Source organism: Delphinapterus leucas, chromosome 1 (genome assembly GCF_059928025.1).
Source record: "Delphinapterus leucas isolate spDelLeu-1000000601 "Yukka" chromosome 1, BTC_Dleu_Yukka2, whole genome shotgun sequence".
Taxonomy (NCBI): Eukaryota; Metazoa; Chordata; class Mammalia; order Artiodactyla; family Monodontidae; genus Delphinapterus; species Delphinapterus leucas.
In genome coordinates this window covers 92,858,732-92,870,751 of record NC_143129.1, presented here as the reverse complement: position 1 = coordinate 92,870,751, position 12,020 = coordinate 92,858,732, and positions in this window count along the sequence as shown.

Genomic DNA, 12,020 nt, shown 5'->3' with positions numbered 1-12,020 from the left:
TTATTATTGTTATTTGCAACAACATGGATGGAGCTGGGGGTTATTATGGTAAGTACGATAAGTCAGACAGAGACAGACAAATACTGTATGTCATCACTTATATGTGGAATCTAAAACAAAGTAAAATAATGAATACCTTTTTCTTTACTTGCTTTTTTTAAACTTTTAAAAAAGTCTTTTCAATAGAACCCCTTTTATTATTATTTTTAACATCTTTATTGAGTATAATTGCTTTACAATGGTGTGTTAGTTTCTGCTTTATAACTCAGTGAATCAGCTATACATATGCATATATCCCCATTACTACTCCCACTTGTATCTCCCTCGAACCTCCCTATCCCACCCCTCCAGGTGGTCACAAAGCACTGAGCTGATCTCCCTGTGCTATCCAGCTGCTTCTCACTAGCTATCTACTTTACATTTGGTAGTATATATAAGTCCATGCCACTCTCTCACTCGTCCCAACTTACCCCTTCCCCTCCCTGTGTCCTCAAGTCCACTCTCTACGTCTGTGTCTTTATTTCTGTGCTGCCCCTAGGTACTTCATAACCTTTTTTTTTTTTTTTTTTTTTTAGTTTCCATATATATGTGTTAGCATATGGTATTTGTTTTTCTCTTTCTGACTTACTTCATTCTGTGTGACAGACTCTAGGTCCATCCACCTCACCACAAATAACTCAATTTCGTTTCTTTTTATGGCTGAGTAATATTCCATTGTATATATGTGCCACATCTTCTTTATCCATTCATCCGATGATGGACACTTAGGTTGCTTCCATGTCCTGGCTATTGTAAATAGAGCTGCAATGAACATTGTCGTACATGATTCTTTTTGAATTATGGTTTTCTCAGGGTATATGCCCAGTAGTGGGATTGCTAGGTTGTATGGTAGGTCTATTTTTAGTTTTTTAAGGAACCTCCATACTATTCTCCATAGTGGCTGTATGAATTTACATTCCCACCAACAGTGCAAGAGGGTTCCCTTTTCTCCACACCCTCTCCAGAATTTATTGTTTGTAGATTTTTTGATGATGGCAATTCTGACTGGTGTGAGGGGATACCTCATTGTAGTTTTGATTTTCATTTCTCTAATGATTAGTGATGTTGAGCATCCTTTCATGTGTTTGTTGGTAATCTGTATATCTTCTTTGGAAAAGAGTTGATTTAGGTCTTCAGCCCATTTTTAGATTGGATTTTTTTTTTTGATATAGAGCTGCATGAGCTGCTTGTAAATTTTGGAGATTAATCCTTTGCCAGTTCCTTCATTTGCAAATATTTTCTCCTATTCTGAGGGTTGTCGTTTCATCTTGTTTATGTTTTCCTTTGCTGTGCAAAAGCTTTGAAGTTTCATTAGGTCCCATTTGTTTATTTTTGTTTTTATTTCCATTTCTCCAGGAGGTAGGTCAAAAAGGATCTTTCTGTGATTTATGTCATAGAGTGTTCTGCCTACGTTTTCCTCTAAAAGTATTATAGTGCCTGGCCTTACATTTAGGTCTTTAATCCATTTTGAGTTTATTTTTGTGTAAGGTGTTAGGGAGTGTTCTAATTTCATCCTTTTACATGTAGCTGTCCAGTTTTCCCAGCACTACTTAATGAAGAGACTGGCTTTTCTCCGTTATATATCCTTGCCTCCTTTATCAAAAATAAGGAGACCGTATATACATGGGTTTATCTCTGGGATTTCTATCCTGTTCCATTCATCTATATTTCTGTTTTTGTGCCAGTACCATACTGTCTTGATTATTGTAGCTTTGTCATATACTCTGAATTCCAGGAGCCTGATTCCTCCAGCTCCATTTTTCTTTCTCAAGATTGCTTTGGCTATTCGAGGTCTTTTGTGTTTCCATACAAATTGTGAAATTTTTTGTTCTAGCTCTGTGAAAAATGCCATTGGTAGTTTGATAGGGATTGCATTGAATCTGTAGTTTGCTTTGGGGAGTATAGTAATTTTCACAATGTTGATTCTTCTAATCCAAGAACATGGACTATCTCTCCATCTCTTTGTATCATCTTTAATTTCTTTCATCAGTGTCATAGTTTTCTGCATGCAAGTCTTTTGTCTCCTTAGGTAGGTTTATTCCTAGGTATTTTATCCTGTTTGTTGCAATGGTAAATGGGAGTGTTTCCTTAATTTCTCTTTCAGATGTTTCATCATTAGTGTATAGGAATGCAAGAGACTTCTGTGCATTAATTTTGTATCCTGCTACTTTGCCAAATTCATTGATTACCACTAGCAGTTTTCTGGTACCATATTTAGGATTTTCTATGTGTAGTATCATGTCATCTGCAAACAGTGACAACTTTAATTCTTCATATCCAATTTGGATTCCTTTTATTTCTTTTTCTTCTCTGATTGCTGTGGCTAAAACTTCCAAAACCATGTTCAATAATAGTGGTGAGAATGGACAACATTTTCTTGTTCCTGATCTTATAGGAAATGGTTTCAGTTTTTCACCATTGAGAACTATGTTGTCTGTGGGTTTTTCATATATGGCCTTTATTATGTTGAGGTAAGGTCCCTCTATGCCTACTTTCTGGAGTGTTTTTATCATAAATGGTGTTGAATTTTGTTGAAAGCTTTTTCTGCATCTATTGACATGATCATATGGCTTTTATCCTTCAATTTGTTACTATGGTGTATCACATTGATTGATTTGTGTATATTAAAGAATCCTCACATCCCTGGGATAAATCCCACTTGGTCGGGGTGTATGATCCTTTTAATGTGTTGTTGGATTCTGTTTGTTAGTATTTTGTTGAGGATTTTTGCATGTATATTCATTGGTGATATTGGTCTGTAATTTTCTTTTTTTGTAGTATCTTTGGTGTGGCTATCAGGGTGATGGTGGCCTCATAGAATGTGTTTGGGAGTGTTCCTTCCTTTGCAATTTTTTGAAAGAGTTTGAGAAGGAGGGGTGTTAGCTCTTCTCTAAATGTTTGATAGAATTCACCTGTGAAGCCATCTGGTCCTGGACTGTTGGTTGGAGCATTTAATCCATTCACATTTAAGGTAATTATTGATATGTATGTTCCTATGGCCATTTTCTTAATTGTTTTGTGTTTGTTTTTGTAGGTCCTTTTCTTCTCTTATGTTTCCCACTTAGAGAAGTTCCTTTAGCATTTGTTGTAGAGCTGGTTTGGTGGTGCTGAATTCTCTTAGCTTTTGCTTGTCTGTAAAGCTATTGATTTCTCCATCAAATCTGAATGAGATCCTTGCTGGGTAGAGTACTCTTGGCTGTAGGTTCTTCCCTTTCTTCACTTTAAATATGAAGTGCCACTCCCTTCTGGCCTGTACAGTTTGTGCTGAGAAATCAGCTGTTAACCTTATGGCAGTTCCCTTGTTCCCTTGTATGTTATTTGTCGTTTATATTTATATGTCGTTTGTCGTTTTTCCCTTGCTGCTTTCAATAATTTTTCGTTGTCTTTAATTTTTGACTGTTTGATTACTATGTGTCTCAGTGTGTTTTTCTTTGGGTTTATCCTGTATGGGACTCGCTGTACTTCCTGGACTTGTGTGGCTATTTCCTTTCCCATGTTAGGGAAGTTTTCGACTATAATCTCTTCAAATATTTTCTCTGGTCCTTTCTCTCTCTCTTCTCCTTCTGGGACCCCTATAATGTGAATGTTGTTGCATTTAATGTTGCCCCAGAGGTCTCTTAGGCTGTCTTCATTTCTTTTCATTCTGTTTTCTTTAGCCTGTTCCGCAGCAGTGAATTTCACCATTCTGTCTTCCAGGTCACTTATCCATTTTTCTGCCTCAGTTATTCTGCTATTGATTCCTTCTAGTGTAGTTTTCATTTCAGTTATTGTATTGTTCATCTCTGCTTGTTTGTTCTTTAATTCTTCTAGGTCTTTGTTAAACATTTCTTGCAACTTCTCGATCTTTGCCTCCATTCTTTTTCCGAGGTCCTGGATCATCTTCACTATCATCATTCTGAATTCTTTTTCTGGAAGGTTGCCTATCTCCACTTCATTTAGTTGTTTTTCTGCAGTCTTTCTTGTTCCTTCATCTGGTATATAGCCCTCTGCCTTTTCATCTTGTCTATCTTTCTGTGAATGTGGTTTTTGTTCCACAGGCTTCAGGATTGTAGTTCTTCTTGCTTCTGCTCTGTCCTGTATTCTTTTCATTCTTTTTTCTTTATTCTGCTCTGCAGTAGTTATTTCCACTATTTTATCTTCTAGGTGACTTATCTGTTCTTATACATCAGTTATTCTGCTATTGATTCCTTCTAGAGAATTTTTTATTTCATTTATTGTGTTGTTCATCATTGTTCATCATTGCTCTTTAGTTCTTCTAGGTCCTTGTTAAACGTTTCTTTTATTTTCTCCCTTCTTTTTCCAAGATTGTGGATCATCTTTACTATCATTACTCTGAATTATTTTTCAGGTTGACTGCCTATTTCCTCTTCATTTGTTTGGTCTGATGGGATTTTACCTTGCTTCTTCATCTTCTGTGTGTTTCTCTGTCTCCTATTTTGCTTAACTTACTGTGTTTGGGGTCTCCTTTTCACAGGCTGCACATTTGTAGTTCCCGTTGTTTTTGGTGTCTGTTCCCACTGGCTAAGGTTGGTTCAGTAGGTTGGGTAAGCTTCTGATGGAGTGGACTGGTGCCGGTGTTCTGGTGGATGAGGTTGGATCTTGTCTTTCTGGTGGGCAGGACCATGTCCAGTGATGTGTTTTGGGGTGTCTGTGACCTCATTATGATTTTAGGCAGCCTCTCTGCTAATGGGTGGTGTTGTGTTCCTGCCTTGCAAGTTGTTTGGCACTGTAGCTTGCTGGTTGTTGAGTGGAGCTGGGTCTTAGCATTGAGATGGAGATCTCTGGGAGATCTTTCGCCATTTGATGTTACGTGGAGCAGAAGGTCTCTGGTGGACCAATGTCCTGTACTCGGCTCTCCCATCACAGAAGCAGAGGCCTGACACCTAGCCAGAGCACCAAGAACCTGTGAGCCACATGGCTCAGAAGAAAAGGGAAAGAAAAAGAAAGAGAGAAAGAAAGAAAGAAAGAAAGAAAGAAAGAAAGAAAGAAAGAAAGAAAGAAAGAAAGAAAAAAGAAAGAAAAGAAAGAAGAAAGAAAAGAAAGAAAGAAAAAGAAAGAAAGAAGGAAAGAAAGAAAGAAAAGAATGTTATAACATAAAGAAAAAAACTATTAAAAATAAAAATATTAAAAAGTAATTTAAAAAAAGAAAGAAAGAAGAGAGCAACAAAACCAAAAAAAAACCACACAGATAGAACCCTAGGCCAAATGGTAAAACAAAAGCTATATGGACAACATCACAGAAAGAAGCATGCACATACACACTCACAAAAGGAGAAAGAGGAAATATATACATATATATATTTATATATATAAAAAATAAAGGAAGAGAGCAACCAAATCAATAAACAATTCTACCGGTGATAATAACCTCTAAATAATAAACTAAGATAAATATCAAACCAGAAACAAATTAGATGCAGAAAGCAAACCCCAAGTCTGCAGTTGCTGCCAAAGTCCACCACCTCGATATTGGGATGATTCATTTTCTATTCAGGTTTTCCACAGATGCAGGGTACATCACGTTGACTCTGGAGATTTAATTTGCTGCTCCTGAGGCTGCTGGGAGAAATTTCCCTTTCTGTTCTTTTTTCACACAGCTCCTGGGGTTCAGCTTTGGATTTGGCCCTGCCTATGTGTGTAGGTTGCCTGAGGGTGTCTCTTCCCTGCCCAGACAGGACGGGGTTAAAGTAGTGGCTGATTAAGGGGCTCTGGCTCACTCAGGCAGGGGGGAGGGAGGGGTACGGAATGCGGGACAAGCCTGCGGTGGCAGAGGCTGGCATGACATTGCAACAGTCTGAGGCATGCCATGTGTTCTCCCAGGGAAGTTGTTCCTGGACCACGGGACCCTGGCAGTGGCAGGCTGCACAGGCTCCCAGGAGGGGAGGTGTGGATAGTGACCTGTGCTTGCACATAGGCTTCTTGGTGGCTGCAGTGGCAGCCTTAGTGTTTCATGACCTTCTCTGGTGTCTGCGCTGATAGCCGTGGCTCGTGCCCATCTCTGGAGCTCATTTAGGCGGTGCTCTGAATCCCCTCTCCTCGTGTACCCGGAAACAATGGTCTCTTGCCTCTTAGGCAGGTCCTTACTTTTTCCCGGACTCCCTCCCGGCTAGCAGTGGTGCACTAGTCCCCTTCAGTCTGTGTTGATGCAGCCAACCCCAGTGTCTCACTGAGATCTGACCTCCGAAGACTGAGCCTCAGCTCCCAGCCCCCACCCACCCCCGGCGGGTGAGCAGACAAGCCTCTCAGGCTGGTGAGTGCTGTTCAGCACTGATCCTCTGTGCGGGAATCTCTCCACTTTGCCCTCTGCACCCCTGTTGCTGCGCTCTCCTCCATGGCACCCACCCTCTGGCTCTGCCAGTGAAGGGGCTTCCTAGTGTGTGGAAACCTTTCCTCCTTCACAGCTCCCTCCCAGAGGTGCAGGTCCTGTCCCTATTCTTTTGTCTCTGGTTTTTTTTCTTTTCCCTACCCAGGTATGTGGGGAGTTTCTTGCCTTTTGGGAAGTCTGAGGTCTTCTGCTAGTGTTCAGTAGGTGTTCTGTAGGAGTTGCTCCACATGTCGATGTATTTCTGATGTATTTTGGGGGGGGAAGGTGATCTCCATGTCCTACTCCTCCGCCATCTTGAAGGTCCCGTTTTAATGCTAATGGACGTTCACTTGTTCCAGTTTGGGGACTATTATGGGTAACATTCCTTTCAATGTTCTTGTATCAATACATGTTTTTGGAACACAACTGTATGCATTTCTGCCAAGTAGATATCAAGGAGTAGAAATTATTAGGTCACGGAGAGGTCTATGTCCAGCTTCAGTAAATACTATCAGTTCTCCAAAGTGAATGTATCAATTTACCCTTATACTAAAAGTGTATTGAAGCTTTCCAGTTATTTCATATCATTAGCACTATTCTCCATCTTTATAGTTTTAGCCATCAGGTGGGTATGTCATTGTGATTTTAATTTGCATTTCCTTTTGACTACTGACTTTGAGCACTTTTTATGTTTACTGGTCATTTGGATGTTCCTTTTTCTGTGGTGTGCATTCAAGTCTTTTACCAAATTTTAAAATTAGGTTGTTTTTCCTTATTGATCTGTAAGAGAGCTTTATATCTTCTAGATCAGCACTATCCAATGGAAATACAATTTGAACAAATGTCTTAATTTTAAACTTTCCAATAGCTACATTAAAAAGAGTAAAAAGTAGCATATGAAGTTAATTTTACTATATGTTTTATTTAACCAATTATATCTAAATATCATCAGTTCAACATGTAACCAATACAACACTATTAAAGACATAATTTGTACACTTCGTTTTCATTCTAAGTTTTTAAATCTAGTGTGCATTTTTCACTTATATACATCCCAATTTGGACTAACCACATTTCAAGTGCTCAATAGCTACATATGGGTAGTGGATACTTTATTGTATATTGCAGGTTCAGATGCTTTTTTGCTTATATATTCTCCCATATCTTGGCTTTGTTGTTCACTCTCATAATGATACCTGATACATATATATTTTTAATTATTATTTTGAAAGTTTCAAATTTAAAGAAAAGCTGCAAAAACAGTACAAAGAATTTCCTTATCCCCCTCACCCAAATTCCTCAATTGTTAAATGTTACTTCTCTGTCTCTCTCTTTCCATATATACATACTTTTTCTGAAATGATTCCCCCTTCTCCCTGAAAACTCTACTGTTACTCTCCCAGAGATTCTCTCATAAATCATGATCATACAACCGTACCAATCTGAAAACGAACACTGGTAAACACTATCATTAAATCCACAGACCCTATTCAGATTTGCCAGCTGTCCCAACTACATATTTTTCCTATCTCATTCAGGATCCTATCCAGGAATAAATGTTGCATTACATTATGTTCATCAGTATCCCTCAGCCTGAAGTAATTCCTCAGCCTTTCTATGTCCCTCATACTCTTGGTAGGCATACATTAACTTTGTTTCTGTTAGTTTTCATATGGGATATATATTCCATCCTTTTACTGTTATTTCTTTAGCACTTAAAAATACCATTCCATTGTCTCCTGGCTTCTCTTTTTTTCTATTGAAGAGTTACCCTCCAGGCTTCTTGTTGCTTCTTTAAAAGTAACCTGCTTTTTTATCTGGCCAATTTCAAATCTTTCTTTTTAGGTTTTCATCAGTTTTACTATGATATGACCAAATGAAGTTTTCCTTGTATTTGTTTTGCTTAAGATTGTAACATTTGTTATTCTCTGGTTCAATGTTCTTCATCAGTTCGGAAATATTCTTAACAATTATCTCTTCAACTCTTGCATCTGCCACATTCTCTCTCTCCATTCCTTGTGGAACTCCAAATACAACTGTGTTAGAACTTTTCATTGTTTCTCATCTGCCTCTGTATATTCTGTCTTTGCCTCTCCAGGCTTCAGTCTGAGTACCTTCTTTTGATTAATTTTCCATTTCATTAATTTTTTTCACCTTTTATAATCTTCTGTTCTTCATACATTCAGTTATTACTTTTGGTGACAGCACTTTTAATTTCTACAATTTTTATTTGCTTCTGTTTTTACTTCTAAAATTCTCCATCTTTTCATTTAGTTTCTTAAATACAATTATCAGCTTTTACCAATTGCTGTATTGATATATTACTGTTAAATCCAACACATTATTATTTATTTTTACATCTTTATTGGAGTATAATTACTTTACAATGGTGTGTTAGTTTCTGCTTTATAACAAAGTGAATCAGTTATACATATTCATATGTTCCCATATCTCTTCCCTCTTGCGTCTCCCTCCCTCCCACCCTCCCTATCCCACACCTCTAGGTGGTCACAAAGCACCGAGTTGATCACCCTGTGCTATGCGGCTGCTTCCCACTAGCTATCTATTTTATGTTTGGTAGTGTATATATGTCCATGCCACTCTCTCACTTTGTCACAACTTACCCTTCCCCCTCCCCATATCCTCAAGTCCATTCTCTAGTAGGTCTGTATCTTTATTCCTGTCTTACCCCTAGGTTCTTCACGACATTTTTTTTCTTGAATTCCATATATATGTGTTAGCATATGGTATTTGTCTTTCTCTTTCTGACTTAGTTCACTCTGTATGACAGACTCTAGGTCCATCCACCTCACTACAAATAACTCAATTTCATTTCTTTTTATGGCTGAGTAACATTCCATTGTATATATGTGAAATGAGACAAAAATCTATTTAAAACATTATACAAAATGTTGAATCTACTTATCCCCATTCAATTAGACCACTGCAAAAGAACAAGTGGTTCCCTAGAATCATAATTCTTACAATGGCCTCATACATAGTCAAATGAGGAAAGCAAATAACTATCTCATAAATCTGTAACAGATAGTCTCCATAAATATCAGGCACCTTCTTTATGCTATCACTATGGTTAGAAATATACATGACAGGAATTGCTGAATTCTTTAAGGTCTTCATCAAAAGTGGCTACATATAAAACTTTGTCTAACTATTCTTCTGTTCTAAGTGGTCACCTGCAAAGTTTCCTTTGCACATGATTATCATTCAAAATAATCCATCATTTAAAGATTCAATGATTCTTGACAATCCTTGGAGCTACCTGAAATTCTGCTTAGCTTCTGAATTTTACCATTCCACAAATAGTAATACAGGAGATATACATAACATACAGACAGTCTATCTTTGACTGTACTATGTCTGGATTGACTTTAATGAAAAGTTGATACATTTGCATCAGTCTGGATGAAGGTGGGCCCTGTTGTGTGTTATATGAGTAACATAAACATAAAGACTGATGGGGAAATTTTATCTTTCCCTGAGTACACTGGGATCTCTATTGGTTTTGTTTTTAGGGTCTAATCTATCTTTTTCTTTTAGCTTCTTACCTCAGAAACCAAGAATTTGCTTCATGATCACAAATTTCCTTGCTTTCTTTTGCTTCCTATGTTCATGCTGCAATCTTCAGCCTTCTTCTAAAATCTAAAGCCAAGTACAGGTATTTTAAATTCTGCACTTGATCTTAAAGTCCACACTAATCTCTGGATTTCCTTTGGGTTTATTTCTACTTTTTTTCTTTTTTCTTTTTTGTAGGAGTGGTTGTTTTATATTGAATGCCAAACATTTTGCATAAAAAAGTTATAAAAATTATTTGAGGCTCAGATGATGTTATGCTAATAGATGAATTACTTTTGTTTCTGGTACGCAGTAAGGGTAGAAATAGATCATCTTAATGCAACTGGGGACTGAGATGATACAAAGCTGAATTTCAGGATTTTTTGAGAGCTGCTCTAGTTCTTACTTACTTTTATTCCTGAGGTGTATTTCTTTAGAGTTCTAACTAAAAGTCCAGGGTGTTTTCCAGTCTCCTCTCCCCCATGGTCAGCCTAATTTTTGCTCCCCATCTTTCAGAGACCATCTGCTCAAGTTTCTGCTCAAATCCTCTGCTTCTCCACCAGGTTTTTAAAAAATTATTATTTTTTTAATTTATTTTATTTATTTTTTTAATTTATATTTTTATACAACAGGTTCTTATTAATTATCTATTTCATACATATTAGTGTATATATGTCAATCCCAATCTCCCAATTCATCATACCACCCCCACCCCCCACCCCACCGCATTTCCCCCTTGGTGTCCATATATTTGTTCTCTGCATCTGTGTCTCTATTTCTGCCCTGAAAACTGATTCATCTGTATCATTTTTCTAGGTTCCACATATATGCGTTAATATACGATATTTGCTTTTCTCTTTCTGACTTACCTCACTCTGTATGACAGTCTCTAAATCCATCCACGTCTCTACAAATGACCCAATTTCGTTCCTTTTTATGTCAACCAGCTTTTTAATTAGCGAATGTTCAAAGGGAACAGCAGCATCAACTGTTGGGCTCACCACTTTGGGCTACCCCTCCCTCCGGAATCTTGGTCCTGCAGGTTCTTTCTTCTTTGGTATATCTCTGATGTCTTGAAATATATATGCTTTATTGAGTCTGTTTTTTCTATCTCTTCTCACCTGGAGGATTATCTTGAAGCAAACCAATCTACCAATGAGGGAATATGTTGCCATAATTTCAAAGTACTTTGTGAGACATGTTTCATGTCACTAATAATGTAAACACTAATTTTCAAAAACCACTGTGAGTATTAAAAATGTTAATATTCCTTAAAATATTAAAGAAAATGAAAATTATCAAATTAATACTACATCTCTTTACATTTTGTTTACCATAATTTTTACTGTAATTATATTTTGAGTGGAAAGGAGGCTTGAAGCAAATTGTGCAATAATGTTGAGACCATATTTTTATTCCAATTAAGCTTTGTTTCTCATAAGACCTTCTCCTATATTCCTGGGCTTTCTGCATTATTTGGTTAAAAAAAAAAAACCTTCTTCAATGTTGCTATATATGTCAGATAAAATCAGTTATTTTTGTAGAGGCCAGGAAGACATTTGAATGTTATATATGACTTGACACAATTCACTGTGTAACTGGGCAATGAGCTACAGGTATCCAGCTTCCCTGGCCCATTGACCAGGAGCATCACCTCAGTAATTTTTAACAAGCAAAACACTTCTACAAGTTTCCAAAATATCCTCTAGGACTCAGTATTACCTCTTTTGGAGCCCCTATATTACAGCTATAAAATCATCCCTGTAGACTGTGCTAGCCTTGGGTATGTGTGGATCCCAAGATCATCCTTAGAAGCCAAAGGTAGAATGTACCAATCACACTGCATCCTGTTGCCTCTCACACCTGACAACTCCTAAAGTTATCCTAAAATCAAGTGATAACAAGTTAGTGCTAATATCTAGGACAAAGGTAAAGAAGTCATCATACACTCTGATATTTCTTCTTGGGTTAGGATGGGAGTGCTCCTAAGCTAGCTAGATACTATTTCAGTAAAAATAATCTCTTGCATTGTCATCTACCAAGCACCAGGCAATGAACTGCTTTAATTCTGTTATCTTAATCTTCTCAACAACCCTATAAAGAG